Below are 6,511 nucleotides of genomic sequence, written 5' to 3' on the forward strand. Positions count from 1 at the left end.
TGTAAGAAGGTGTCATCTGTATTTTTTTTTAAGTACCACTATCGTTTTAATGCTACCTTTTCATTTGCCTGCACTAGCAATAGGCAGAAATCCTGGGGCTCAGTTTGGAATGGGTTTGCCTAAAATGGGTAATTTGTGCTAGAATTAGAATGGGCCCAACCTACATCATCTGAAACCTGGATCCAGTGCAAGTTTCCCATCTTGTCCCACACTCCCAGTGCTGAACATGAGATGTGGAGGCCTTTCCACTGCCAGCCTCTTGTGAGCCTCCTCCTCCCGGGGTGTCTCAGCCCAGGAGCTTGTTTTCAGTGCCAGAAGGGAGCTCCCCATGGTTTCACACAGAACCATCTCCATCTCTCTGCCTGCAAGCTTCCACCTCTTTTTCTCAAGGTGGATGAGGGTTCAGAGAAATACTGGGCAGGAATGGCAGAACTTATTTTCTGCCCCCACTCTCCTGCCTGCATCTTCCCCATTTTTAAAAATTCCTATGTGAACTGAACTAGAGAGCCCCCTTGCTTGGAATTGGAATCCCCACTGTTGCTGGCAATGGTGCTGTGCTCTGCTGCCCTGGCAGCGACAGTGGTGGGAGAGGAGGCAGCAGCGGCCACCAGGGCTGCTCCAGCAAGTCTGCTTGGCACCCATCATGCCACTTCTTCCTACTGTCCCAGCTGCAGTGCTTCATCTGTTACACACCTCCTCTTCCTCCTTCTCTAGACCAGCTGGCCACCTCCATTTCAGTGGTTTGAAAGAGGGGCAGGGTGGGTGAAGTCTGCCCCAAAAGTAGTGAGTGCCCTCCCTTCTTTTCTGTTGGTTCTCACCCTGACATGCTTTTCAAACCTCAGGAGCTAGAGTGGGTGCCTCAACTAGCCATGGTGAGGAGAAGCAGCACAGATGAACAGACTGGTGGTGGTGCATGTGGGGAAAGATGGCAGGGAAGGGGATGGGCTGTGGGGCCTACCTCCTTCCCAAAGTGCCACCTGGCTGTTGAGACCTGCTGGGTCCCATTGGCCATGCTCTCTGACTTCCTGTGACTTCTTTGCCCTCAGAGCAAGGCTGGAACACGTCCTGCTTCTGTGCCTCTATCCAGCCCACTGACTGTACCCAAGTGGTTGCTCTGGCCTGGAATAACCCTTCATCACGGTGCCCAGAGCTCTCAACTTCAACTAGTGCTAAACCCCCGACTCTGCCCATTCCCTATCTCGCTCTCCAGCCCTACCCCTGCCTGCCAAGTGCATGTTCTGTCTTCCCCTCATTGCCTTCAGTGAGGATCAGGACCTGGTGTGCAGGGACATGCAGTGGGTGGGGAAGCAGGTGAGGCAGAGGGCCAATCCTATCCCATTTTCCAGTGCTGGTGCTACTGCCCCTAGGAGGGTATGCACTGCTTCCTGTGTGGGGGATGCAGTACCAGAGGCCTCCTCAAGGGACGGGATCAGTTGTTCCTTTATCACGGGGCTGCGTTGCTGCCGGAAAGTTGGATAGGATTGGGCCCATAGTCCTTCGACAAGCCACAGGCCTGGTGGCATCGTGCCATGCACAGCGCAGGGGTTGTGAGTGCACGGCTGCGGTGCTGCTTCTCCAAGGACTGTGGTGGGGAGGCTCTGCCTCACCTGCCTGCCCAGCCACTGCTGTGGAGGTGAGCGCGGGCGGCCAGCAGCGCTAGCGGGCGCCCCTCGAAGCCAGCCGGCGAGGAACTCCACTGGGTGGGCGTGGGCAGCAGCTGAGTGAGGTCAGCGGCGGGCGTGCCAATGAGCAGTGCGCCGGCTGGGAGCTGCCTGCTGCTGGCGCGCACTTGGAGAGGGCGGGAGAGCCCGAGGTGGCTGCTGCTCGCCAGGCAGGCAGGCGGCGCGGACATTCCGGCATAGGCGGGCAGGCAGCGCGCGTCCTGCCGGCTGGAGACGTGACCGCGAGCGAGAGAAGCGGCTGGCAGGCGTGGGAGGGAGAGAGGCAGGCAGGCAGGCAGAGGGTGCCGCGCACAGGTGCAGGCGGACGAGCTGCCGGAGCCCTTTGCGCCCTCGCTCCGGGCTGATGGAGAGGCAGCCGTGACGCCCCGCCGTCTCGGCCAGGTAAGACTCTGCTGGTCTACTCGGAAGCGCGTCCCGTGAGAGGCAGGGGGGCTGCCGCCTCTCTCTCTGGAGCGCGCGCTGCCAAAGTTTCTGGCGAGAGGCGGCGGAGGCGGGCAGGGGAGTCCCCGCTCGGCGGCTGGAGCGCTCCGCAGCCGGGACACCCCGCCGGGGAAGGGAGCCGCTCGCTCGCTCTCCAGGGCGCGCGCCTCGCCCAGCGCCCTCCTGGAGCCCCTTGATCTTCCCCCCTTGCGCTCGAGCGCCTGGCAGCCCGCGCCCAGGCATGTCTACTCAGAAGTAAGTCCCAATGGGACTTGCTCCCAGGAAAGTGTGGCTCAGATCGGAGCCTCAGAGCCCCATCCTAGGCATGTCTGTTCAGAAGTAAGTTCTATTAGAGTCAGTGGGGCTTACACCTAGGAAAGTGTGGATGGGATTGGAGCCTCAGACCCCAGCCTAAGCCTGTCTGCTTAGAAGTATGCTCCACTAGTCAATGGGATGGGAGTCCCAGAGCCCAAGCCTGTGCCTGTCAACTCAGAAGTAAGTCCCATTAGAGTCAGGGGGGCTTATTCGCAGGAAGGTGTGGATAGGATTGGGGCCTCAGCGCCCCATCCTCTGAGTTCCACTGAGTTCAGTGGGGCTTGCTCCCAGGGAAGTGTGGCTAGGATTGTGGCTTCGGGAGGGTCCTCCCGAATGACTGCAGGAGCCAGCCTGCCTACGTGAGCGCAGCAGCCCAGCGCGTTTCGCTGGATTGGGGCAAGATGGGGGGGGGGGGCTGCCACAAGAAGGGAGCTCGAGGTAAGGGCGATCTGTCTGTCTGTCCGTCTAGAGAGAGCGGCGTGGGCTCCCCAGTCCCTCTGGTGCCCTGTTTTCGGGGAGGAGTGGGATGCCAAGGTGATCTGCACGCCTCGGGCGGTGTCTCGACTGGCTGCGCACTTGCTCCGGAGGCGACCCTAGAAGGAAGTGGTGCCTCTCGATTGCCCTCCGCCTTGTGTCTCCTTCCAGGGGCAGTCGAGTGCTGAAGGGCAGCTGAGCTGGCGCACCCCCAAATAATTTGGCAGGGGCAGTCCTTCTGCCCCGCTGTGCACGGGGCTCGTGTCCTTGGACTCTGTGGGAGAGATAATCCAGAATAACTACCCCCTTTGGGTTTCCTGCTCCTCCTGCATGCACTACCCTCATCCCAGCCAGTTGTGATTGACAGCTTGTCTAGATCTGTGTTCTGGGGTCTCCGATCTGCCTTAAGTGATCCTGGCTGTGTATCTTGGAAGTAGCAAACTCTGCTCAAATCCACCTGGCGTGATCTTCCTGCATTCCAGCGGATCAGATGATCTGTGTGGCACCTTGGTACAGACAAAGGTGTCTTACCTGAGCTGCTCCCTTCCTGGCACTTCATACGCAGACCTTAGTGTGTACTGAAATATATGAGAAATGGTTCTCTCTTCACTGTGATCGGTCAGTGTGAGGCAGCATGGATTCGTTTCTGGAGTTCAAACGAATTCAGCACTGTTTCCGCACTTGTGCTATGTGCAGTATGTATTTTGATGGTTAGATGCATAAAGACTGTGCTATCAGTAGGAAGCCCTCTCCTCTGAGTTTACTAGGTGGTGTTGGGCAAGCCACTGCTCAGATGGGGATACCCAAAATGTGTACTCAACAATGTTGCTGTCAATGTTGCTACAGGAAGATCATGTATGTGAAGCACAGTGAACTTGTGAAAGGGATATGTAAATGCTGCATATTGATATTTTGAATTCATTAATGTATTAACACTTGGCACTTACATAGCCCTCTTGTATATTCATAGTACTTCACATGATCTGGCTGTAATCCTTACACCAACCCTATAAGGCTCTTTAATAGTATTACTACAACTGAAATTCAAGCTGTCACTGTAACAGTGAGCAAACTTGTATCTGTGCCATGTACCCCCCCCCCCAAACACATAGTCTTTGTCTCGTCACCCTTTCATAGTTGCATAGTCGATATAATTTAATCCCATTGTCTCCGTCCTGATAACAGACATTTCCCCCAAGTGTCTCAGTATCTTTGCATGCAAATTTAAACCAAAATATGTACTTTCATAGGCATAGTGGGTTATGCAAATTGTAAGTTATACTGCAAATATTTTTTCCCCAAAACACTGAGTGACACATTCAGTTTATTTCTGAGTACATAAATCTGAGCAAGTGCATGTAAAAACACGCAAACAGACACACACACACACACACACACAAAATTAGTTAGGCATAGTTAGGCATATTCTTGCCATGATAGCTTATTTGCCCAAATACTACTTGTTGGACAGAATTACTCAGATCTCATTTTAAATGGGGCTTTTCCCCTTAAAAAGACATCTGAACTAGCCAAGGATAAAGAAATCGCAGACACAACACTTAGCAAAAAAAAAAAAGGGGTAGTTAAAAATAACCATTTGGCTGCTACAGCATATGGGGTGTTTTTGCTGGTTTTGAATGGTTTTTGCACGTCATTCTGAGGTGCCACTTTGAATCTCAAGCAATGTTCATCAGTCTGAAACATCAAAGTGGCTGATTAATGTGTTGCAGTTTGATTGTTGTTTGCATCCGGATATTTAATCAGACCTCGTGTTTAGTTTGTTGAAAATTGTTTGAAATAGAACAGAGCTCAAGATGCTATATATGTAGTCAGCTTTGTGACTGTAAAAAATGTAGCTTGAGAGCTTAAACATACTATGCCTTGCTATCTCGAGTAGCTAGTGTCATAGTGATGCTTCTGAATGCTTTATGCCTTACGCCATAGCTTTTCCACCGCTGCTGCTATACTTTCTTCCTGTTAAAGCTCCGTAGGATGAAATGAATGACGAATGGAGGAAGGAGTTTGTCCTGCAGGTTTTAATTTTGTGTCCTTGGGGCTCTTTTTAAATTCAAACAAATTGGGTTATTTTTCCTTTCATGTGCCTGTCAGTGTTAAAATAATCGGGTTAAAGGATCCCTTTTGTGTACTGGATTGTAATAATAAACTCATAATGTAATTGGAGTAAGTTCTCGTTCAAAACACTTGCTTTGTCCAGTTGGGGAAGCTTTAAATCTGTCAGTTGCACATATTCACTTGATTGTTGAGAAATTTTAAAACTTGTTTAGAACTTGTATTTTTTATCATACCTGAGATAATAGTGATGATTTCTAGGAGAGTTTGATTCAGCTTCTGCATGTGTGTGCATGTTTATAAAATTTATACAATATTCTAACAAATGACTTGGCGAGGTCTTTTGTCACAAGAACTGTATGGAAGAAGCCGAGCATAACAGAGCCAATGGAACTCAGAATTTTATTATCTCATTCTGCATTGGCTTCCTATCCCGTTCAGTTCCAATATTTATGAATTAATCTAGTTAGGAAAGGTATTAATAGACTTGGGCTGCAATCCTATGCACATTTTTCCTGGGAGTAAGACCTATTGTACACCATGGAACTTACTTCTGAGTAGATAATGCATAGGATTGTGCCGGTCCTGTGGGTGTGCAATGAGAATTCCAACTGTAGGAGGACAAAACTAGTCAAGATGTTTTGAAAAAAACTTTTCGTTGAATGTCTCTGTGTTTGCATTTTTATTATGGTGCTTCAGAATCCCAGAGACACTTTGAAGTTTTTTTAACTTGTCTAGTATTAACTGCTATTGTTTCAAATATGTCTCTTTCCTTCTCTTGCAAGTAAATGAATGCTGTTAGTATGAACAAAATCACACTTTGAAGGAAGAAATTTTGAAATGCTTGCTTTAGAAGTCCCAATTGTAAAACATTTTCTTCAACGCATATTGGTGCTTACCTGTAAACTAGTGTTTCTGTAGCACCTGTATCAATTTGTTTGAGAGGAATTAGTAGTAGATGATACAGCACTGGTGGTCTTCAGCAAGATGGCTTATTCAATAGCACTCTTCTATCTTTTTCAGGTATGTAATTCCGATTATAGTCAGCAACTGTTACCCTGCACATGCCCAATCTCATCTGATCTCAGAAGCTAAGCAGGGTCAGGCCTGGTTAGTACTTGGATGGGAGACTGCCTGGGAATACCGGGTGCTGTAGGCTTATACCATAGTCTTTCGAGACTGAAGGTTGCCAACCAATTCCGATTAGCATATTGGCCATGCAGGTAATGGGAAGTCTTTCCCAATGTGCTATCTCCTCCCCCACCCCATGCACCAGTGTCACAGGTTCCATTTGCATGAGGTGGTTTTCATGGAACTCATGCAAATGGGTTTCAAAGAAGCAGGTTGGGGAATAATTTAAATGGTTCACTTTGCTTTGGTTCACTGTTCACTTTGCTGTTTATGGGTTTGGAAAATAGAGGAGTACAGCGAAAATAGAGAACAGTAGCTGTCAAGCAATCTGCTTTAACCATATTAATGGGAGCAAACAAAGGTCTTACTACCTGCTGCTGTCCTAGCCTGCACTAGCACTGAAAAGCAGTAACTAACAC

General features: G+C 49.8%; 1 pseudogene; it reads left to right on the forward strand.

Moving 5' to 3' along the window:
* The first annotated feature begins 6,003 nt into the window (after positions 1-6,003).
* Positions 6,004-6,120, forward strand: LOC136637707 (5S ribosomal RNA; annotated as a pseudogene).
* Positions 6,121-6,511: the final 391 nt, after the last annotated feature.

Source organism: Tiliqua scincoides, chromosome 1 (genome assembly GCF_035046505.1).
Source record: "Tiliqua scincoides isolate rTilSci1 chromosome 1, rTilSci1.hap2, whole genome shotgun sequence".
NCBI lineage: Eukaryota > Metazoa > Chordata > Lepidosauria > Squamata > Scincidae > Tiliqua > Tiliqua scincoides.